This window comes from Arvicola amphibius, chromosome 7 (genome assembly GCF_903992535.2).
Source record: "Arvicola amphibius chromosome 7, mArvAmp1.2, whole genome shotgun sequence".
NCBI classification, from domain to species: domain Eukaryota; kingdom Metazoa; phylum Chordata; class Mammalia; order Rodentia; family Cricetidae; genus Arvicola; species Arvicola amphibius.
The window spans coordinates 89759969-89786222 of NC_052053.1; the positions used below are offsets into that span (position 1 = coordinate 89759969).

At 37.7% G+C, this 26254-nt stretch overlaps 1 protein-coding gene across 1 annotated transcript in view; it reads right to left on the reverse strand.

The window, feature by feature from the left end:
• Nrxn3 (neurexin 3) overlaps positions 1 to 26254 on the reverse strand; it is a 1492393-nt gene that overhangs the window by 199481 nt on the left and 1266658 nt on the right.

The window sequence follows — 26254 nt, forward strand, 5'->3', positions numbered from 1 at the left end:
TCAAAAGATGCAAATCCACACACTCAGTGTCACACACAGACACACACACGAGCCTGTCAGTATTTTGGGGAATCGACTATGACAATTTGAGTATAATATAATAGGAAGAAAATTTAAGTCCTATGAGTTAGAGGAATTAAATACCCTAGTTATCCCTAGGTGTTCTGCATATTGGTAACGACGCCTTTGGTGCCTGAGATACTCATCACAGAGGCATTCTAAAGAAGTACAGTTATAAGCTGATATATAGATAGAATTATATCTCCCAGAAAGATATAATAACGAAGCTCTAATCTCTGATTCTGCAATTTGATCCTATTTGAAAATAGAGTCTTTAACAACATAATTAAATGAACACGTGATTATTAGCATATGTATTTACCCAACATAAGTGTTCTTATAAGGAGAACATGGCATGTAAAGAAAAATAGAGGAAGAATGTAACATGTTGATAACAGAATAAGAAATTAGAGTGCAAGGCAAAGACTGGGATTTTCATAGCCATTTCCTGACTTCACAAGTATTTAATCCACTTCCCTTGCTTTCTGTATCTGTGACATCAACAAGAATTGCACTCTGACAGCCCCACCATCAATGCTTGGTTGAGAAGCACAGAGCAGTCTTCTGATGTGCCTGGTTATTTGCTTGTCTTCTTGCTTGGCTCATTGTTTCCTTTTGTTGTGTCAAACAGGAAGCAGTGCTCTTGAATACAGTTTTAAAATATGGAGAAACAATAAAAGAAAGAGAAAGAATGGGGCTATTGAAGTCAAAGCTATCAGGAGAGACCCAGAGGCAATGCAGTTTATTGGAAGAATAACCATGGACATATTCCTTTGCCACTTGAACTGCCTAGCACTTATTTATACAATGAGCACAAATACCAATTTTAAATTGATAGACATTTTGAACCTTTAGGTCTGTAAAAACTGATCTGCTTTTAGGTATAATTTCTTCTCAAACAACGAAATACTAACTCCACTAAATTATTGCCCTCATTAAAGATGCAATGAACTTTGACGACATTTTTCCTTGGGTTTAAGCTCAAAACATGATATATATATATATATATATATATATATATATATATATATATATATATGTGTGTGTGTGTGTGTGTGTGTGTGTGTGTATTTGTGTGTGTAAAAGATATTTCTTATATATTCTGCCTCTTGTGACTACTAAGTCATAGACCACAAAAGGAAAATGATATGGTAAAATTTGCAATCCTAACTCTGCCAATACAAATGCTAGGGCTATTGCATTTGTTTCACATTTATTCCCCTGGTTGTAGCAGACTGTGTTTTATGTTGAATTTCCTTCCCCTTTCACTGTATTTCTTAGAGCTTTGTTGTCTGTGAAGGGCTGTGCCCCACTGAATGGCCAAGGAAGAAAGAAGAGCCTACGACACAAACCATTCTTTTTCTGGATGGGTTTGTGTATGAGGTGTACTTGCTAGCATATTAGAAGTTCTATAAGGCAGAGCACAGCACAAGGTTCTGAGATGGTCAGATGGATGAATTTCCTGAAGCAAGGTCCATCTGGGTGTGGTCCAATTTACCAGAGTGGCTTTCTAAGCGCAAGAAAGCCAAAAGTCAATTCGAGGTTAAATAAGTGACTACTAGATTCATTTCAAGAACTGACAGAAGATTTTCAGTTTCATGTGTCAGTGGCAACAAGAGGACCATCAGCTGGCAAAGAACTATACAGTTCAGGCGTTACTTACCTTCTTCTGTTCTTGTTCTCTCCCATTTAATTACGTATCTCAATAAAAACATTCCTTTGTGATTTTCTAACAATATCCTTTCAAGTCCTTGGATCCAAGAAAAGACTAGAAGAGATGAGGTGTTTATGGCCCTCATGCAGCATCTATACATCACCTATTTTCTGTGATACAGTAACCTGGTAGGGATTACATAGGATGCATCAGTGAGGGAGAAACAGCTTTGCTTCTTGAACTGTAATAACATACATAAGGTTAACTGAAAGGATAAAAGAACCATTTACAAAACTAACTGCAACCAGTTATTAAATGTTATGCAGGTCTACCAGATGGGCACTATTGCAAGGGCACTAAAAGAGAATCTGCTTTTTATATTTGATATGGATAAAGAAAAATGTCTAAGATTCTATCTACTGGGAACGTGGACCATAAAATTACAACTTAAAACAAAGTAACAGTAACAACAAACATGGCTAAAAGTGGCATTGATTCAAGTAGCTCTTACTCATATATCCCTATACCACCAATTGTTTGCATGTGAAATGGAGGAATTTTTTTTTAACTGTTTACATGTCTCTCTTTTCTTGCTTGCAAGATGAACTAACCCCTATTCCATAGGGTGGTTTTATGTTAAGATATTATATGTAAAATAATCTTTATAGTGCCAAGTACCTCGGAAAAGCACAATATTAGTTCTAGATAAATCTGGCCATTACAAGGAAATCCATGAATCCAGAAACAAACCAAAATCAAGACTGTTACAGCCTGTCAATCACTCAGCATGTCAAATAAGAAAATTGTAAAAATCCTCTAACTCTAGGTTCTACCATGATCATAAGATGAAATATAATGATAAATGGGAAAACACTAAACTTCATGATGAGAGCAAAGGATAGACTCAAATTTATGCTTTTATTACTTAGATATACTAAACAGAGCTATATTCTTGTTTGTACATTATGAGACTGCTTCCAGAGTAATTTAAGCAAGGGGGGAAGGCCCAGAGTGTAGGAAACACCATTCCCTAGGCAGGCGCATTGAACTGAATATAAAAAAGGAGGCGGTGAGTAGACCTCCAATCCTTACCTCCCGACTTCTTACCTGTGAACTCAATGTAGCCAGTTTTACCAATCTCTTGTCACCACAGCCAGAGCTGCTCAGGTTACATGCCTTCCCTTGCCTGATAGACAGCACACTCAAACACGGTGCCCAGATATGACTTTTCTGTATGTTTTTTTCCCAGATATTTTATTCAAACCATACAGAAGAGTAACTACTTAGCAAAAGTCAGAGTGATGTGCAGAACTTTTCTGACCATTGCCCTTACTTAGAGTGTGGACACAAACCAGAGAGCACCTATGCCAAAGACTGACTCTATAAATTCAAGCCTCCTTAGGCCTAAACATTTGTTTTTGAGATTAGTATTGATAAATGAAGTCACAGTTTAAATACTGAGCAATACTTATAAGCGCAGAGAGAAATGTCCTTTGGTCTCAGGTCTGAATGACTAATTAGTGGAGGAAACGTTATTTTTCTGTAAAATGCCCTGTATCTAAGAAGATACTCAATAGGTGATGTGAATAGGAAGGAGAGACAGAATCAGGAACCCAACACAGCCAGAACAGTAAGAATTCCCAGACTTGTCTGACTAAAATGCTTACAACGGTTCCCTGGTAAGGAGGAATAGGATGCATTTATCAGAGCTTAGCTGACTCAGATCCCCCTAGAAGATGTCCTTTCATCTTTCTCTTGGGCCAGGAATAAAATATAAGATGACTCAAAAGCCAATGGGAGCAGAGCTTGGTAGCAGCATTCCTTTAGAGAAATGTTTTCTGAACTGGGCTTATTCTGCTCTGTGTGAGTCGCAGGTTACCAAACCGTAGCTCTTTCTTTTCATTGTGGGAACTCTCCAGAATGAATAGGCCCAAAGTTGTTCTTATGTTGAAGGAGAAAAAAAAATACAAGAATGTTTTTCTCTATGGTTTTTCGGCAACTGGCTGCCTCACAGAAACCTGCAGCATTCACTTGGGCTACAATGTCGCCGTTTGTCAAATTGCTGTTCCAGTGAGCTAAATAATGCTCCTATGGCTAGAAAAAGTTAATCTCCTTTTTCCAAAGAGCTCCATTTCCACCCAGGGATGCAGCTCATTTACATCCCAGGAGCTGACTCTGTTCTATTATGCTTCCACAGCAGAGAGGTTCAGAGGTTAACCACATGGAGTGTTAACAACAATTTCCTTTCATCCTTTTAAAGTTATTTTCATTTCATTAGCTAGCTCCATGCTCTTTAATTATGCTCTGTTTAGGTTTTGTTGCTGCCATCATCAGATTTCTAGGAGGGGAAAGGCTTGCTCCCTTCAAGCCAGTCTGTGCGCACATACATGCAGCATGTACTTTCTCTGGGACTGGGCCTTGGGAAATGCTCCGGCTCTCATGAAGAACTCTTTGTTTCCCTTCCATCCAGTTCAGACCTTTGGATATCACCTTCCTTCAGTACTTGCCCCCTTTGTCACCCTGCATGCTTCATACTAGCAGCCTCAGTTGAATGATTGTCGCCTTCCAAGAATCAGAATCGTCTCAAATCCCCTTGTGGCGCCTGTCTTTAATTAAATTCTAGTCCCCAACCCCTGCCACCAAGATTCATAGATGGTCTGAAATGTTCAACATTAATTATCCAGGGCTCTCCAAGATGGAATATTAGAAGTTGGGAAGATTCAAACATGTGAGGAATTATAACAGGTCTATGACGGTGCTCTTAAAGGAGGCTCTGGGAGCCAAAACAAATGGGGTGGGTATAAGGAGGGATGGACGTTATGGTAGACTATAACTACCCAAAACAGGGCTATGCTCATTTTGGAAAATCAAATTTATTGTGCTCTCCTTTTTCATCTTAGAACTGAATATGGTCCTCTTCTTTCTCCCCTACTTCTGCCTCTCTTCAGTGAAGTAGAAGAAATCAAAGTGACAACAGTCTAAGTAACATCCCTAATAACTTAGATCCTGTTCAAGAGTTATCTGGAATATTCCCTGGAGAAATATGCTAATTAGACATCACCTCTAAATATTCTTCATTTACAAAATATCTCAGAAATTATAGATAGGGGAACTAAATGGGTACAACTGATAACAAGAAACCTAAATAAGGCAAGAAGTAGTTCTGATGCCAATAATTATTAATTGAGGCAAAGAAGAATTTAGCAGTTATTAAGCTGAAAAATCTATCTGATGGAAGAATGTTTTTAATAATTCTAGAAAGATATCAGCCTTTCTGTTCCCTTAGTTACTTTTGGTGATGGGGGTCTTGTTGTCCTGTGGAGGACTCACTATTATATGAAGAATCACACAGTACTTGAATATTTCCTGGAAACATTACTTCTATGTGCTTCTGCCTATTTGTTGGTATGTTTGTTTGTTTGTATTTGATACCTCACAGAACATATCTACTTTTTTTTAAACCTGAGATTGAGAGAAGCTTTGTGTTGCCAAATTTGTGATTGTGTTGTTTTGTGTTTAAGTTACTACTCCAGACTGTTGATTGAACTCTTGCCTGTGTGACAATCATAGTAGCCATGCTTTGTCTGCCAAGGTCTGGAAACATCTGGAAAGCTTGTACAACACACCTTTCCTTGGTCCACACCAAGTATCTATCTTCATACAATGACTATATAAAGGGCCTATGCTATATCAACAGACCAAAGGAGGAGTCTTCAAATTAGTTTCAAAGAAACATTGTCTAAAGATAAAGCTACTTCAAAGACCAACAGAACTGACATATTAGAGAAAAAGTAGATACTTTAAAAATGATCAGAGATAGAACTGGAGAGTTGGTTCAACAGTTAAAAATATGCACTGCTCTTACAGAGAACCCCAGTTCAAATTTCTGGCACCCTTGTCATGTGGCTCACGATCACATACAACTCTATTCCTCAATCACTCCCCACACACAACTTAAAACAAAAATAAAACTTGAAAACTTAATTTAATTTTGAAATATCACTGAAACTACATGAGGGAAAAACAATATGGGTCTTAATAGTTTTCAAAAATCTCACCTTCAGACACCGAATGGTAAAAGACTCTCTGGCCCACAAAGGGGGAGTGAGAGACAGAGGGACAGAGGGAAAAGGAGGACAATGATCTTGCAGTCAGCGTTGTACCATCAACAGGATTCAGCCAAGGTTGGCAGTCTTCCCGTGTCTCCTTGGTTGACCAGAAAGCCATCCATAAAGTACGGACAATTTGATAATTGCCAAATCCAGATAATTAGTCTTCTCTCTCTAGCGCTTTGCATTTTTCCCTTCCTTGTTTATTTAAAGGAAAGAGAAAAAAATCTTCAAATATATTAGGTATAAAAGTATTGTTCTGGGAAGGTGAGCAACCAAACTGACAAGGCTCACACAGAGCCCGTCCATGTCGTAGAGACCAAGCCCATCGACCTGGAGGGAGTTGGGAGGACCTTGGACTCAACATAGTGTAGAGAACCCTGATGGCTCTTTGGCCTGGAGAGGGAGGGAGTGGGGGTATGGGTGGAGGGGAGGGGAGGGAAGGGGGAGGAGGAGGGGAGGAGATGGCAATTTTTAATAAAAAATAAATAAACTGGAAACAACAAAAAAAAAAGAAAAAAAAGTATTGTTCTATGTAGGTTATCTAGAAATTTTATAAAAGCCTATTACCAGTGCTGAGTTGCTGAGAAAGCCTGAAGGTTTAAATCCTTAAGAAAAGTGAATACTTCACAGAGACACAATAAGGTACAGACACATGAACCCATGAAAGATAGCGTGTGCTATAAATAAGTGCCAGGCCAGCAAAAGCAAACACCTGAACTTCAGTTCTTAGACATTGCAACTCTTGCAATTTGTTTATCTGAAAAATTTCAGCATCCCTCAGCTAAAACCACAAGACACTATGGATACATGGAGAGGTCTGGCACATTTCTGTAGCTTTTTCAGGAACATGGAGAAAGCTCAAATCTATGTGCAGTATTAGAAAATTAAGTATGTGGGCTATTTTACTGTAGAAAGGAATAGGAAAACAACTATTAATTTATTGGCTGAAGAACAAAAGTTTATGACCAAGAACCGTCACGGCTCCACAAGCCATGCTTCAGGGAAGGAGGGCCCAGGCCCCGAGCTTCCATGAAGGTTAGCTCTAGCTCTTAAAATATTGGCAGTAGGACCATATTAAAGAATGTTCCATAAAAGGAAAAATATTCTTGGGAAATTTCTTTTGAACAATTTTATATTTGACACAATTGTTTGCTACCTTGTATACTCTCTTCCCTCACTATTTATTAAACTGTTGAATCAAATGAACTGCACTGTGTTATAGAGACATGAAACAAACGAGAATCTATTGTTTGTCCTGCAAAAGCTTGAAGTGTACTGATATAGGCCTGTAAACCAGTGAGTAATAAAAATAACTATTTGTTTCATAACTATACAAGCTAATAATTATGTTTGTACTAAGTAACCATTTACAAGTTGTAATTCATTTACTTCCCCTATGAGATATACAATATTATAATAAATGCACAATAAAGAAAATATAGGTCAGGGGTTGGAGCGATGGTTGAGTGGTTAAGAGCACTTGCTGCTTTTGCAGAGGGCCTGGGATTGGTTCCCAGTGTCAATATGGTAAGCATTGACTCCAGTTCCATGGAATTTAACCTCCTCTTATGACCCTACTGCAGATATCAGATACACATGTGGTTCACACACACACACACACACACACACACACACACACACAAATTCATGCACATAAAAAGTAAGTAAACCAAAAAAGATTTTATTATTATTAAAAAGAAAAGCAACTATATGTATATATAATACATATATGTTTGCAGACAAAACATTCATGCATATAAAATAAAATAAGTCTCAAAAATAATTTTATTGTTATTAAAAAGAAAAAGAACTATGGGTCAAAGAAACCCAGGTACTAGCCCAAGCCAGCAGCACTTGAGAAGGAGCACATCCTGAGCTCCAAGTCACTGGACTCTGAAACAGCACAGCAGTATCTGTAAATCCCAGTTCAGCTGGGAATAAAGTAGCATGTTATGAGCCACCCAATGAGGAAAGAAGAAATGGGAAGTATTTAGAGAAGAAATGTTTAGGTTGTGAAAAGTAATCTGGCTAGAACAGCAATTTATCCCTATGTATTTCCGTTCTACTTTTTGGAAACGGAATATAGGAGGAGGTGCAAGTAAAAATTGAAACAGGTACAACTGTTGTAAAAGCCAGTGTGGCAGTTAAGACTGAATAAATGCATGAATCCCAATCACAAAACTGTCCTCTGCGTAAGTAATCAAAATAATAGCCACACCTAAAAGAGACCCTTGCACGCCCATGTCCACCACAGCATTGTAAAGAAGAGTCAAGAAATGGAAACAGCCCAAGTGTCTGTGAAAAGCCGAACAAAGGAATTGTGGGATGTATATAATGGAATAATATCCTGCCTTTAAGAGAGATATCTTGCCTTTAGCTATGACATGGATGAATCTGGAGGACACGATATCAGACAAAATAAGGCTGACTTGAAAGACATTCCATGATTGTATGAGTGTGTGAAAAACCTTAAAACATATTGAATATATATAAACAAAGAGTAGAAAGGGCAATAGAAAGATGGTTTTTATTAATAGGAAATAAGAAGATGTGGAAATGCAGGTAAAAACGTGCAAAGTTGTCATTTTACATGGGATGAAGTAAGTCCAGAGAATAGATGAACATCACTTAAACTATAATTAATCATAATTTTGCTTACTACAAGTTTTGCAAGTACTCTTACTATTCACACAGGCACACATACACAGAAAATAATTATGCCACATGATAAATATAATTTTTAATTTTCTTGATTGTAGCAACCATTTTACGATATGACCATCAAAACATTCTGTATACCTTTGATATATTCACCTTAAAACCCTGGTGTAAACTGTAACTTCTCACATCCAGCATGGTTCCAGCAATGGACTTGCCTGGGTTAGTGAGCAAATGAAGAAAACACAAATACACAGAGACACGTGGACACACAGAAAAGCTGGGATTGGGTGTACTGGACTTTCTAATGGAGAAACTGTAGCACCTAGAAAGCTCAGCGTGATTAACATGTAAGAGGTGACTAGGAAAATGGGGTCACTGCACACAGCTAAACAAGGAGACGCAGTTTATTGTATGCAGTCAAATCAAGGAGACAAGTTTATTGAATTTGGTAAGTACAGTCTCTATAGGAGAGCAGTCCTCAGGTCAAGGAGGTCTGGAAGCAGGAACAGGGAGGCAGAAACTATAGTGGATATTTTCTGCACATACCTGCCAATGTTTATAGTCAGACCAGATGAAGGCTGTATAAAGTTGACAACCCAATCAGTCTCAAGGCAAGTCTCAACAGACACAAGAAACCTGAAATAACCTCCTGCATCCTACCAGACCGCCACAGTCCCAAGCTGTATTGTATTGTTTTCTTGATCCTAGTGCAGGGAGCACTTGGCCAATTTTGCATGGGTCAGAGGCTAGAGTCCTTAACAGCTGTACCCATGACAACAGTACACAGTCACCCAGGACTTCACTCACGCAGGGCTTCCGCTGTTCCTACAGTAAGTTTGGGATAAAACCATAAAAGTCTCCTTTTCTTATCCTTTGATATCCTTGCAAGCCTATAAAAAGATATCACATTGGTACATTGAAAATGGAACAGAGACTAGACGTACAGGAAACAATTTGGGTCACATGTTTCTCATGTTCCTTCTGAGGAGATATAATGAGACCTTCCGGAAACTTCTGGACGTTCAACCAATCATTTATTTGAAGGAGAATCAAATTTTCATATTGCTTGCTTTACACACAGGTAAAGTATGGCCCTTGATTGTATGTCATTGAATTAAGAAATGGCAATCCATACCTTTAATACATGAGAAGAACATGGGTCATGATGGGAGGTTAGGGATATAGGCAAAAAAAAAAAATCTTAAAGGTAAGGAAGAATGTCTTCTGACAGAGATTTCCAAGAATTGGCCACAGCGGTCAAAGAGGCTAGAAATAAATTTCCTAAATAACATGCTAGAACCTGTTGAGTTTCTTTTTAGATACAGCTATTTGCCTTTTACTCTGGAAAAGAAAATGTATAAGGATACGGCTAGGTATTAGTTCAATTTTGGAGGTTTAGTAGCAGAATTTAGTGAAAGCCAGAATACAATTCCATGCCTATGTTCAATTATGTATAGACACAAAATGGAAGATGCTGTGCCAACTTGTCCTTTCTCTCTCAAAGTACTGTAGACAATGTAAGTAGCTACAGCTGCTATGCCTTAAACGGACTTGAATCTCTGAGTTTAATTAGATTGTAAAAACGAAAAGTAAACCAGACAATTGATTAAACAGAAATGAAATGAAAGGAACGTGTTCCTCAGAAAGACAAAGACAGGCAAGTTCTTTCCGTGGAGGGTAAACATGTGTTCCTAGGCTGTAGTGCTCATCTGTTCACTCCTGCATCTGCAGCTGTTAAAGGCTTTTGCAGAGTAAGGGATTGGGGAGCTGATGGCATTTCCTTGGGAGAGGCAGGGACACAAGAAATAAGTAGCTGTATTAGTTGCAGAATAGTGACTAAAAAAGTGGATCCTTAGGTACTATCTGGATTCCTACTATCATAGAATTTTGTTAACACCATTTAGGTTTAAATAATTAGTTTTTTTTCCACAAACTATTTATTTAGTCTGTTATTTCATTATTCTTGCACAAACGATCATATATTAAGTATTCCATGAAAATGAAACGACAGACTAAGTAATAACAGGAAAATTGTACTTACTGAGCCATTGCCAGGCTGGAGACACCGTGTTAACTATTTTCTATTCCCTTGCTCATTAATCTCTAGCCATTCTGTGATACTGATAGAATAATAGTGCATATCTTATACCCGACAAGACAAAAACATTTTCAGGAAATTCCTGAAGCCATGCAATGAGAAGGTTAGAGGCAATTTCACATGAACCATATATCATGTGTTAGGCAAGTGTTTCTGAAGTACTTTGTAGAAGCTACTCACTTTTGTGTCTCTGAGCAATTCCCTGTGGTAAAGCAATCACACCTGCCTCTGATATTATTGCATCAGAATTTGCATTTATTTGGGCAAATGCATAGGACACATTTCAAATGGGAAAGGCAGTGATTCCTTGTTCTAGTTCTAGTGGATGGTGAGCTAAACTATAAGCTGTGGCTTCTCCAGGATGCCCTTACAAAACCAATTAGCACACTGGAGCAGCATGGTAATGTGGTTGCTTGACAGAGCTCTCATCAGTCGTCTAGCCTGACACCACTCTTTATGCCCACACTTCCCCTAAAGTTCTTTCTTCCCACGGTGAACATGATGAATTATTAGGTCTGAAATGGGAGACAGACATCTGTGAAAAGAGTTAAGTGATTCCCATGCTGCTGCTTAGAGGATAGTGTTTTTGAATAACAAGATTTAATAAACAAATAAAAAGCTTGGATTCAGCCAATCGTGAAATGTCCCATTGCTTGAATGACAAGCAGTAAAACTAAACCAAACAAAATGAACAAATAAACAAAAACATTACTGGATTGTATTTGCTCCAGTTCTGGTTGTGCCATATTACAAATGATTTATGTCTTCATAATATATAAATTGGTTCTAAAGTTCAAATGGTTTTTGGTACCATTTAGGATACCAAAAACCACTCATTGTTCAAAGCCATTCTCATTTCCACCAGGATTCCTATCCTGGTGGCCAAAAAAAGTAAGAGATCTAAACACAGAGAAAAGACATAAGACACAGACACTGGCTGTTCCCAAAGCCTGTCCCTGCAGGTTTAGGTGGAAGAACATGACTATTACACATATTCAACACTATGTAAACTGACTTACCAAATTTATAAGCCTAGGAATAAAATGTAATATGTACCAATAACCTTATCTTGTGTGTCAAAGGACTCATAGATTATTCAGTCTTCTGTCCTGGTGCCTCTTCCCAGGGTATGTGCTTCTTCCATTATAGAACCCCACAAAATGGCACAAGTCTGTTTATATCACCAATTCTCTTTCAATACTGATCTCATAGAAACTGGGGGCTGTATCTTATTCATATTCAGAACTAGAGAGGTTCATGGTAATGTTTGGTCGTGACTACTAATTGTATTTACAAGAGCCCATGCATTGAGACATGATTTTCTCGTGCCTAATTTTGTGCTGCATGCTTAATGCCTCTCATTCCATGTAATCTAGAAAACTATCTCAACATCTCATAACAACTGTGCTTTTACAAAAGGTGGCAATAATCCTGACAGTACTTATTTTGCTGATCTTTCTTATGGTTGTTGATCATTTCTTGATTCGTGGAATGTTCTTTCCTCTGTTGGTACAATTTTCTGGGCTTTGGTTCTTTCTCTTTCTTCGATGCTGTGCTTTCCCCTTTTCTTCCTACTTTCTACATGTAAACATGTTCCAGATTTCACAGATTTCATCCTGTTTTATTTCTTTATGTAATCCCTTTAAATTTTCTTCATTCTAGAGATTACACCTGTTTCCTCTGCAGGAAATTATCTGCTAATTCTACTTCTCATAAATCTCTGCCAGCTATCTCTGGTCCACCTTTTCTCTATCATCCTGAGCACCAGAAATACTTTTTCTTTTCATACTAAGCAAAATTACACACACACACACACACACACACACACTCTATATATATATACATATATATACATACATATATATATATATATATACATATCTCACATATAAGTTTTCTGTTCATTCAGGCATGAATTTTCTTTCTCCCAAAGTCTAATTATCAATTGCGGATTGTTTCTTTAAGTAGTTTGCTCTTTACATTCCAATATAATCATTTTAATAAATGTCTTTTTAATGCTAAATCGGCAATATCCTAACAAGTTTCCAGTCTATTCCCCCTCTATTCTCATCTTTTTGAATATTTTTACATATTCTCAGGAAGTGACTTCTTTGCTTTGATTGCACATGTAGCTTTACATCGACAGAAGGCTAGTTAATGACATCAAAATTCTTCAACCTCCCACATTCTCTTATAACATTCAATTTTTAAAGTTCAACCTTCTATCAAATTGTCGATTTTTGCTATAGTAAGGCTTTATCCCTATATCCCATCATGCAACACTTCTACCCTTTTTTCCCAGTCACTTATGTCCTCTTTTGGGTACATACTCACTTCTGCTTTGTAAGTGACCCCATTTTCTCTTCATTCATCCATATTCCTACCACTCTCCTAAGCCCACAACACCCCACATTAACTGCTAAATGGATACAATGTCCACTCCTGGTGGACACAGGCTTTCATCCTATGAATTTCTGAGTAGTTTCTTTTCTGTGCCAAATTTCCAAGTCAACTAGAGAGCTTAGTGAATAAAAAAATCATCCCCAGGTTGGAACCAATGATCATAATTTTATAGGTAGCTTTCAAGCATCTCAGAAATTCTGCAAATAGGTACTTAGGGTTAAGAAATATTTTACAAGGAAATTTATCTTTTCATATATATGGTCTTAGTTTCCATAGTCATTTGGGAAATCTTTAAGGATGGGAATTAAGAAAACACGTGACAAAAACAGGAGTGTCTGACACAGAAGAACAGTAATATGTGTTGAGTGACTTTGCCTTTTTTAGATATGATATTTATTATAATACTGTTAAGAAGCTAGCATAAAAACATACATTTTGTTTTCTTTTGATGATATAGCCCCCAGATCATGGACTTGATATAAAGGAATTACCGCAGAGATACAATCAATTATTGGTAGCATGTCTCTTTGAGTAATTTTGAGTTTTACTATCATAGAGAATCCTCTGATCAAAAATGTTGTAGGGAAACAAGAGTATTACTTTATTATTTGAAAAAGTAATCTTTAGGACTCATCAGACACCACACGAAAATCTTCAATATTAATAACTCATGTAAACAGTATAAAGTAAAACCTGAGATCAGTAATATGAAACAATAAGGATTTCTTTTTTCTTCCCAAGTAAAGAGAGTGTGATGATATCAATAAGAAATTCCTCTTAAGCCTCTTTTGTTACTGCTATGTATTATTACCTCTAAATTTAAAAAAATATAGTAATAGTAATAAAATTAAAAGCTTGCTGTTTCCAGTATAACAAACCTAATATTCCAGGAAAAAAAAAAAACTTGAGACTGTCATGAATGTCTGGGACTTTCTATATTTTATTTTCCTCCTTTATCCCATATGTTCTTCTCTACAAAATTTTTATTCACAGGATTCTAGTCATTCCTTGAACAAGGAAAAGTAGTCAGTGAGTAGAAAGAAAATCATTGTTTTTAATCATGATTGCATTCACTAGAAAACCAAGCTTTGAACATGAAGGCAGAAAGTGTTAACTGTATATGCACAAGACTTCAGAGTTTGTTTTTCATTATTAAGTCTTGACCTAAGTTTATGGGCACTGGATGATGTTTGCTCAGTTGGTAAAGTGATAACCGCACAAGAATGAAGACTTTAGTTCACATCCCTAGCACAGACATTAAAAAGTGGGGCATGTTAGTACACATATGCAATCTTAGCACTAGAGAAGCAGAGACAGGAAGATCAATTGAGCTTCTTGGCTAGCTGGTCCTGTCAAATCAATGAACTCCAGGTTCAATTAGAGACTGTGTCTCAAATAATGTAAGGTGAAGAGCAATAGAGAAGGATGCTTCACATCTACCTCTGTTCCCAAAAGGTATGTGCACACACATACAAACAAGCAAACATACAAATACCTCCTTCCCCCCGCCCCACACACACATCAAAAAAAAAAAAAATAAGACAGTGGAAAAAATAAGAGAGTGATGAGATTAATTCTTTGGAAAAATTTCATGTGTATACTTATGCATTTATCTAAAAATCCAGTTGAAATTAGATGTGAAATAGGGAAGTATTTGCCAAGAGGTCATTCTAGAAACCAATTATTCTACCTGTATACATGTATTCTATGAGTGTATTTCTACTCATGATAGCAAAAACCTTCCATATAAAGACTTTTTCTTTTAAATTTAGTGTGCCTCAGAAACCAACATTGTTTTCTTTCTTTCTTTCTTTCTTTTTTAACAGACAGTGATTCCTGAATGAAAACCTAGGAAACAACCAGCTAACAGCTGCTGTAGGAATTCCTTCAGCGAGTAGCCTTTAAGTTATCAGCCCTCTTTAGCGTGGCCTCTTATACTATAAATGCCAATATAAAGCACACACTCCCTTTCTCTTCTGGCTGCTGGATTCAGTTCCTGTTTCCCCAGCTGTGCAGACTGTAATCTGTGAGTATATCTCTAAATGAATAACCCTTTATTATACTTAATTCTGAGCTAGTGTGGGATTTCTTTTTAGCGTCCTTCTTCAAACAGTGTTCTTGATAGTTGAGGGATGAGTCTGAGGTTTTAGGGCCAGAGGTCAGGAAAGGATCAATTCAAAGGCTGACTTCCAGGCATATTAAGACAGAGATTGGTACTTAAGTATTGTTTCCAGGGAAGAGGTACTTGGCAATGAATAAGAGTGTGGTGATAGTGAACAGACATGGTAAGCATCTCTAGCTTCATGACCTGAAATTCATCACTTCTGTCTCTCTTGCTCTCTCTCATTCATTCCATAGTTACAAACGGAGTGCTATAAGCTAATTCAACAGTAAATTCCATTAATTCTTACTCTGGCTCTGGTGCATATGTACTAATACAAACATAAATTGTATGTGTGTATATCTATATCTATGTATATGTATTATATAGACATATAAGTTGACACATGCATGTGTAAATTCAATGGCTGACCTTTGTGAAATCTATGGAATACATAATTTGTTTCCTAGAAATTCTTCAAACTTACCAAGATCCTCAGAAATCCCTTGCAGCCTAATTCTCCCTCTCTGAGCTTGCTCACTGCCAACTTTGATCCCACACGTTCTTCATCAGTAATTTTCCTTTGTTTTCTAATTCAAGATGTTCAGAGTATATGGGGGTTACAAGGCAGTCAGAAGAGCTGATACAATGATTTTGCTCCCCTCTTCTCTTTAATCTTTCAAATGTGGAAGGTACCAATACATTCTTTCAGTAATTCCTATCCCCCTTTTGCTATGTGGCCTATGTAATTCCTATGTAGCCCCCATGGTGGAATTACTTGCCTGTGATCACTTGTCTATGTTACTATAAAAACCGTGCCATTGATCTCAATCTTTCAGTCCTTCCTCCTTCTAAGCAGCTCTTCCATCTACCTCTAAAATAATGTTCCTAACATTAGACTGCAGAGCTGACTTTGCCATTTCTCTTCTGTGGATCCCGTTGCCAACTGATTAATTCCAACTTCTATGGAATGACCAATATGGCCACCAACAACTCTATGGAATGCCCAATATGATCTCCAATGATCTAGGTCTTTTTTACCAAAGTCAGATTCTTACTGTGTTCTAACACTGAAGTTGAAGTAGTTATTTAGCCTCTCAGTACCTGTTTCATTAATAAATTAATAAGATAAAGATAATAACTCACAGGATTGTTATGAAAGTTAAATTCCATATATATTACAATATGGCAATATAAAATATATATTTATATAAAGTAAATACCATTTATAATATGCAAATATAATCCACAATGAAGACTTTACTTAGGAGTTTGATGAAAATGTCTACCTTGTTCTCCTGTGATTGTAGCATCCTTAAGTTTCCCAGGGACCTAATAGGTCATAAACATATATTCATTTATGTACATTGAATGGTCCATCAAGTTTGTTTTGCTTATGCTTCATTTTCCCTTCTATATAGTCTCTGAGATCTTTGGGACTAGGATGTAAAAAAATCCAAGTCAAAAATCTATGACATACATTAATTATGTGTTACTATGTGCCCGCTTCTTGTAATCCTTAGGAATGATACTTTGTTGGTGATTTTTCAAAGTATTCCTCTTTGCGTAAGATGGAGTGAGACACCGAGCTTCAGGAAGCCAGCTCTCAAAGAGAAGAACTATTCTGTTCACTCTCATGCACCACGTGCTCCTTCTCTTTTTGATCCCCAGGAGAATCTTGCATGTGTATGTCTTATTTCATCTTCAGATTTAGTAAAGAATCTGCTTCCTCCAATTCAACAGAACAGTTATGAGAAAGTCATGTGACTAGATTCTCAGGACTCTGAAAATAAAATCCCACCAGTATGTTATGGAACTAGAGTACAACTTGCTACTCATGGGTATTTAATAGAATGTTTCACTGGATTCTGGAGAAACAGAATCTGTTGGTCTGTTGAAATTTTCATTCACATTCTCCATAATTCAATAGTGACCACCATTAGCACTGCAAGATGTGGCATGACTGATTTTGTGTGTAGTCCATGAAGAAATAAAAGAGGAGAGGGAAAGTGTGGGGAGAAAGGCAACGAGAGGGAGAAGGATCTAAATCTAGATGAGGATGTTACATCCAAAGGACTGACAACTTCAGTAGAGAGAGCCTCTGGGTAGAAAGACAACTCAGACAGAACGAAATACTGACAATGATCTTTCATGCTTCACAGAAAAATAACAAAACAAACCCTGAAATAGAGGCTCACCATGACCAGCCTCTCTTGTGTCTGCTTTCCTTGAGCTGAAGATTAATTGGAATTTGTTTACACTTATAAATAAGTGAACAGTGAGCTTATGCTAATGCCAGCAACAAACCTTGAACCTTGTATACCTTTTGTGGTTTTTTCCTTGAAGGAAATTTGTATTTCAAACACTGTGTGTATGCACTGAATGCATGCATTTCCCATGAAGGATCTCATGTATGCTCACTCTGCTCTCAACTAGTTCTTAAATTTGACATTGATTTTTTTCCATCTACTTACCCTTACCAGTGGTAAGGTAAATGGCAATATTTTACACACACACACACACACACACACACACACACACACACACACACATTTCCCACCCCACATCTTTCTTTCTCTCTCTCTCACACACTCTCCCTACACACACACACACACACAGAGAGAGAGAGAGAGAGAGAGAGAGAGAGAGAGAGAGAGAGAGAGAGAGAGAGAGAGAGAGAGAGAGAGAGAGAGAGAGATATGAAAATTTAAAAGGCTAGATTTTGGATTTTTGAGACAATTTCAACCAAGTCTAAAGTGATGATTGGTACACTGTGTGGGACAGACACAGTCCCTAATATATTTCAGTCTGGCTTACTGCATTTCCTACTATAGTAGAATTAAAGAAGATTTTTGGGTTCCTCTTTACTGTCTCTGAGCCTGCCTACATCTAGTAAATGTGAATTTGAGTCGGTGAGTGAGTCAGTTGATTAACTCTTTCAGGCATTTGATGAATATGTGTGTGTGTGTGTGTGTGTGTGTGTGTGTGTGTGTGTGTGTGGTGTGACAGTCTCTGGTTGATGAGTGCTGGGTGTCTGTAACTCTTTAAATTACTTATAAAATGTTATTCTTCAAGTTAGAGTATAGTTCAGTCAGGGAGTGCGTTCCTAACATTCCTGAGGCACTGAGTTTGGCTTCTACCACTACAAAACAAACAAACAAATAAAAAACCCAAAGTATTTTAAAAAGCAAGTTAATGCCAAAGCTCTTGTCAGTTATTGTTTGGGTTCTTGGAGTGATGTGGCTTGGCAAAAAAAAAGATACTGATATGGACCATTCTGAGCAGCTGGCAATGTACTTTCTGCTGTTTGCAACAGACAAGAGATGCAGACTCATTACTTGCTCTCTTGTTTTACCAGCAAAACAGTTCATTGAAGCCTGAGAAAATCATACATATATATATATATATATATATATATATATATATATATATATATGCTCACTGGGATTGTGATATAAAAACATCACTATAAGCACCCATACAATTATATCCTCTCACATTAAGGAATCTAGTATATATCCTTTAAGATTGATATAGAGATTTCGATAGTTATGTAAAATTCAACCTTTTATTCTTTTATCTTTGTGTTCCTTGTTCTTAGTTATAATTTTCATCTTGAAGCTCGCCTTACAAAGGTTGCTGCTGTTACAGGCATCCTCTCAGTAGTCCAGGTCACCAGAATCACAAGAGGTATGCTTTGCATCTGTGTCAAATCTATTGAGTTATCTTTTTGGCCTCCTATTCAACACTTGCCCATACGGGACATTTGTCAGACTTTCAATTACGTACCCACCTCTCTGCTAGTTAGTGAGGGAAATGCCCTACTTTTTAAAAGCTGGGTGCATTACCATTATAAACAAAACTGGGCATCTTTTCGTATAAAAGACAGCACATTTTACTGGAAATGGGAACTGGCCTCTCTCAGTCTCTTAGACACACTTTTGTTAGGTCTTCATTGCTCTTGATTTCTATTCCTCAAGAAAGATAAGGAAGGAGCTGTGCCTGGAGCAGTTCATTGTCCTTCAGAGTCCTAGAATCACTACGCTGCATTCCTGACTACCATCCCACTGTATTCCCCAGGAGCACTCACAGAATCCTAGTAATCATAACCATGGACATGGACAATAGATGAATCACGGAGGAAAAAACCAAGGGACACTGAAGACTGATGATATAGCATCTTCTGGTTCCTCAAGCCTTGTGATTTACAAGGCCTTGGCATTAGCACTGATTAATGTGAGTCTCTCGATGATTCTGTAGATTTATGCAGTCCCAAATAATAGTATCAGAGTTCATTGCCTGCCCATTCATTACACAGCATACACGCTTCTCAACCTAAATCAATCTGCTTTAAAAAAAAAAAAAAAAAAAAAAAAAAACAAGATTGAAAGCCCTCCTGATCTCCTAGTAGTTGGTGACAAATACATGATAGTAGTATTATCTCTTCATGATCTTCATTATTCCATGTGTTCTACTATGTGATATACACATATATTTAAATTCAATCCTCAGGTTATTCATCATCTTATGGATGAAATAAATGCAACATGTGTTATGCAGTCCTTTGTGGAGGTGGGGTTCAACATATGTACAAACAAAACCCAATACCACTGAGCAATAGTGGCACTTGGTAAAAAGGGGATTTTTTTTTATCAATGTTGACTTGTACTTTTATTTACTAAATGAATGGGTCATGAAACCCTAGGTATCCTAGCTGGCAATGGAGGGCCCTGGTCACTGGCAGGACCTAGTGCATGAGACTGGATGAACAAGAACCATCAAAAATCTCATGGGCATCAGGTTATAAATCCTATGTATAGAAAGGCCCACCTCATCCCTAGTCCTGAATGGGAACACATCACAACTGATTCGCAGCAGGAAAGAAGGAATGATAGGCAAGGACTGGTGATGTCAATATTCTCACATCACTGTGTATCATGTAATAATTGTAAAAGCACGTGGGTCTATTTTAACTATTATTTAAGGCATTCAAATTTTATCTTTCCTTTGTCACTTCCATGGATCATATGCATTTTCTTTTTGCTATTATTTAATTTTATTGTGGCTGTATATGTGCACATACATACATGTGGAGCTGAGAGGACAACCTGCAACAGTAAGTGCTTTTCTTTCACTACATGGGTCACAGTGATTGATCTCAGGTCCTCAAGCTTGGTGTCAGACACCTTTACCCACTGAGACATCCCTTTAGCTCCATCATATACATTTCCTATGATATTATTTCAAGTCTTTAGCTACTAGTATGAAGAGTTGCCCTTTAGTTAGATTTTCCATGTTCTTCATTTTACTTTTTATTTCTTATTTTCACATGTTTCTCTTTAGGAAAATATGCATTGGTTCTACTACATGAAAATACATTCTAAATTCTGTTTCCTGATCATTGAGCCATTTCACTTTGGTAGTGTCTAGTCATTTCTAACACTGGCTGTTCTCTTGGGGGAGGACATCATACTCTAGATCAGTGGTTCTCAACCTGTGGGTCACAACCCTTTTGGGAGTTGCTTATCAGACATTCTGCATATCAGATATTTACAATACACTTCATAGAAGTAGCAAAATTACAGGTATGAGACAACAACAAAAATAACTTGGTGGTGGGAGGTCACCACAAAATGAGGAACTATCTCGAAGGGTTGTAGCATTAGTAAGCTTGTGAACCATTGCTTTAGGGGGACTCACAACATTCTGATCACACATTCTTCTCCTTACCAAGGAAGCTCTACAGTTGGAAGCTTTCATTCCAAACCGTGTAGCATAAAGGGCAGATGGGCATTGCACTTGTCTTTAACTGTGCAAAAGCTTGATGAAATGAGACTTCAAGAACATGATTGGTGCTAGTTTTAAAAACAAACATTTCTGTTTATTTTCTCAGGAGTGTATCCTAGCAGGGGTTATCTTGCATATTAAAAGTAGGACATAACAAAATTCTAACAGGGATGTGGGAGGAACTTATGAAACCTTACTCCTAATTGAGGAGATATTGACAGTTGATGATCACTATAAGGTTGTTCATGCTCATGTGGATGATCCATCACATGCAAATATTAGAAGCATTAACTGGACCTAATGGGCTATTAAATAATAATAATGAAATTATATGGATTTGGGAATGAAAAATATTGGAGACAATCTAGAGTTAGAATGAAAATTTGGGGTAGATATGACCACACTTCATCGCATCTATGTATATCAATGAATAGTTATAAAACATATAAATGTAAATTTTTCACACTAGTTAGTGTGAGGGACACTTAGAGTATCATGTTTAATTGAGATAGCATAAGTTTCTTGAGCAGTAGGGTGATTTGTATGTGAGTAGAAAATCAATAAATGCTAGTATTTCTCCATATATTCTCATCTTTTACATTTTATAACTTAACTGCAGAAAAGGTTATAAATATCCAGATTGTTAAGTGCCAAAAAATAGCTGTATAAATAGCTATATAAGCAACTTCACATGCTAATTAACTAATTTCACCACCTAAAGTTTACTAAGTGTGCCCAGTATTTTCTAACATACCATGAACTCAGATAATGGTATATTTCTTTAAGAAGCTGTAAAAATGCTGTATGGCTTGGTCTGTGCTATTTTATGCCAAATTTTCCTTCCTCTGGGTGTCATAATTTTGACTCTAGGAGTTAGGACATATCATTCTATTTATCATATATAATACTATTTGTGTTTCCTAAAGTGCTTGTTTAAATCTTCCTACACAAGAAGAGTCATGAAGTTACAAACTACACCTCGTCTATTCCCTTGCTATTCCTAAAACAGTCAAAGTAACTATTAGTCGGCAACTATGTGTGTTAGTGACTATCAGCTGGATCTACACTGAAGAGTAACAAATTACATCATCTGTTCTACACAGTGATATTTAGGAATCTCAAAGGGATGTATAACAAATTATCACTCTTGATCTTTTCCTCCTTAATGGTGTAGTGATAACCCTGAGTAGTGTAACCAGAGGTGATTTGTTTCATAATTGTATATGATATACTTCATATTCTTGCCTCAAAATTGATCTAAATATTTGTGTTTTCTGTGATCAAAGTGGTGGACCTGAGTAGATGCTAAGGATTTACCAATTTTTTCCTCCACAAATCTCTCTCTCTCTCTCTCTCTCTCTCTCTCTCTCTCTCTCTCTCTCTCTCTCTCTCTCTCTCTCTCACACACACACACACACACACACACACACAAATAATTCCTAACGTCATCCTGCTATACTCATACTCATAGGGATTAAAGGCAAGCTCCATCACCACGCAGTAAGAATCTATTTTCAATAAAAGAAAATACAAATAAAATATAAAATCATACTGCTCTCAGAATCCTTCATTACATATAGTAGTAACTTAGTAGTGAAAGCCAAATTACAGGCATTGAATTGAAGAAGAAAGAAAAAACTCAATAAACATACAGACATACACAGACTCAAACAGACACACAAACAATCATATAAGCAGACATACATACACATATTTTTTAAAAAAAGTCCGTACTCTCTCTTTCCCCTGTGGGAATTGCTGGCCAAGTCGGTGGTCATACTTTTCCAGAATAGCTAGACTATCATCTCCAAATCTGTGCAATGACTCTGTATCTCCATTCTATTGAACTGGGAACATGCTGAAGTTCTTCAATGTTTTCCCAAGTGGCAAACAAGTAATTTTTAGGCCCAAAGGAAGTGTCTCTTTGTCACAACCTCAACATGTTTATCTAGAATATGTTTAGTCAAAAATGACTGGTTGATGTGTGTGTGTGTGTCTGTCTGTCTCTCTCTGTGTGTGTATGTATGTGTAAATATGGAAAACACACATATGCTTTGATCTGCTTATCCTTTCTGCTAAGAGCTATCTCTGTCTGACACATGAAGCCCAAGACCTAGGCAGTCTCTACTGATGCATATGGGCTCTAGGCTTCTTCTAGCTACAATAGTGAGTTAGTGAGGGTATCAGAGCCTGCAAGGATGTGATCTACTTGCTAAAGAGTTGAAAAAGACAATGACATAGCAAGGGCTAAAAGAGAGGGCCACCTGGTATTTGGTAGTGAATCAATTTCTTATATCTATGACTTCAATAAGATTACTAACATGTAACATATGCATATATTGCTTTTAGGATCCTGGTATTTCCGTATATTGCATAGATAATTTTTTTTTTTTTTTTGGTTTTTCGAGACAGAGTTTCTCTGTGGCTTTGGAGCCTGTCCTGGAACTAGCTCTTGTAGACCAGGCTGGCCTCGAACTCAGAGATCCGCCTGCCTCTGCCTCCCGAGTGCTGGGATTAAAGGCGTGCGCCACCACCGCCCGGCCTGCATAGATAAATTTTAAATAATCTTTATTTCTAAGTCCAAATATTACAACATTTTACTATGACATAGCTCAAACACAGACATCCACCAGGGTATAAAAATTTAGGTGATCGTATATGTACACAGAGGAATAAGCACATGCACATATGACTTAAGCAAAAGCTTCATGCCCGATATTTTAGTACTTTGTTAAATTCATCAAACTAGATTACTTCTCACACCTGAAAGCATCACACATACCTCTAACCTACAGCTTCTGTTAACATTCCATTACTTTTTGTTTTCTTTTAGTAAAATTCCATGATTGGCTGTCCAAGTTGATCGTTTCTTTTATACTTTAGTGTCCCTAAAGAGACCTTGAAAATCTTAAGACTGGGTTACACATCTTGGTATCTTCCAAATCAGAACAATATAATACAGAATAGCAAGTGTTAACATGAATTTAAAAAAAAAATCAATAAAGCTGACGACAAGTTAAAAGCATATGGGAATTATTCGGCTATGTAAAATCTCATTCTTGCAGCCTTACTAGTAAGAAGTGCAATGCACTCCTGTGAGCTGGTCCATCGTAACTGACATCATACCTCTGTACCTACTTTCTCAAAAGCGGACATTGCTCAGTGTTGCCAGTGATTGTATAATACATAAGTAGCTGGTACTCACATAACCAGAAATGTATGTGTAACTAGAGTATATTTAGAATACCACCGAAAGCTCTGAGTTTCACAGTGGCATCAAACCAGCAGCATTTAACTTGGCACTCAATGTTTCCTTTGTTGCTTTGTAAAAAAGAAAAAAAAAAGAGGGGGGTCTAGCTATTGTTTTATTTTTCCCTTCATGGCAATTGAGTGTCCATCCACTGGGGGAAAGGGACGAGATTGAAGAGGGGGAACAGATACATATTTCATCATGAAGATTTATCCAGAGGTAACAAAAAACACATTTGTTAATTTCCCTCCTGAGTGGGTTTTGGAGATTTTCCAATGCTCAAACACAAAGAGGCTCATTAGCTTATTCTGAAGCAAACAGCTGCTACAATGCCAGAGTCTTGAGTTCAGGCCCTTTGTACTAGAGATATCACAGAGGCCCTCTGTTGCCTGCATGATCAACCAGCACTAACTGGACTGTGTGTGTCCTCTGGATTCCTTACGGTCCATCACTCTCAGTAACAAATGGCCATTTATTTCCTACCCTTTCATCCTGCCAACAGGAGACAACAGCTTGGATACTCACAGGGTGTGATGCCGGTGATGCTGCTAAGGAATGCCTTGTGGTACCTTGAGAGCATATGCAAGAACTGCAGGCCCCAAGAGAGCCAAGTAAACTCAAGACAAGATGGTGACACACCTTGTCTCTGCTCGTTTGGTCTAGCAATGTGTGGGACACCACCTGAGAAAGGGGCTAAGGTTTCAGATGAAAAATATTTAGTTAGCTCCTCCTGGCTATCTGTAGGCCCAGGCTGTCCTGTAAGCCGGGTATTCAGATGATGGTTACTGCTTGAATCAAGGTGACTGTGCCAAAAGAAATGACCTAAAATCCACCCAACATGCATGTGTGCAGGCATGTTTGGTCCTATAATTTAGCAATTGCGTTTACAAAGAAATTATGGATTACCATGACCTCAAGAATAAGCTAATGGTGTAGCTTCCCACTGCCTACAAATCACAGGATGCTTGAAAAATGGTAAAAGCTTATTGTAATTTCTCAAAATGAGATACAAAAGTAAGGGTAACTTTTTGTCACAGTTAGCTAGTTAGATAAGTAGAATTGCTAACTTCACTTCATTTTATTAAAAAACCTCCTCTGAATTAAATTTGTGTGATAGGAAAAGTAGGAAAAAAATCAAATGATAGGATGGTAAACTTGTATTATTTGCCCAAACTGATGTAGACATTTGTGAAGGAATCAGAATGCAAGGTAGAGTGTAGGTACATTTTGATCATCTGGACAGTTTAGCCATCTATAGACTTCTCTCCGAATCAAAGCAACTAGAAACAGAAGTAAAATTCTATACACCTGATGGCCTACACCTGTATTCCCAGCGCTTATGAGGCAGAAGCAGGGGGATGAAGAAGTCAAGGTTAGTCAGGGCTACAGAGCAAGTTCCAAGTCAGTGCTGACTATCTAATGGGAATCTGTTTCACAACAATACAAAACAAATGATAAAAGAAAACAAGAAGCCAGAAGCAGACTCTGACCTCTTATATAATATAAAGAACAGGTTCTTCTGAGCTAGTGGGAACTCAGTGACTCTGGGGGACTGACAGTGGGGAACCTGCATAGGCCCAAACTAGGCCCTCTGGATGTGGATGTCAGTAGTGTGGCTGTGGCAGACTGTGGGACCACTGACGGTGGAACCAGGATTTATACCTGGTGCTTGAACTGAATGTTTGGTGGCCATTCTCTTTGGAGGAATACCTTCCTCGGCCCAGATACAGGGGGAAGACCTTGATCCTGCCTCAAAGTGATGTGCCAGACTTTGTTGACTCTCCATGGGAGGTCTTACCCTCTCTGAGCAGTGGATGGGGCTGTGGAAGGTAGGAGAAGCTGGAGGAGGGGAGAGAGAATTGGGATTGGTATGTAAAATGAGAAAGGATTGTTTGAGAGAGAGAGAGAGAGAGAGAGAGAGAGAGAGAGAGAGAGAGAGAGAGAGAGAGAGAGAGAGAGAGAGAGAGAGGAGGGAAGGTTCTTAATCCTTTTCATTAGATCCTAATTTTCCTTGTCTTTTTTTTTAACCTTTCCTCCCTTGGTCTTCCTTTCTGCTCTTTCTACACTATGGTGTCATCAGAAGTCCTGGACTCATCTTACCCATTTCCTCCATTGTATTAGAATCCGC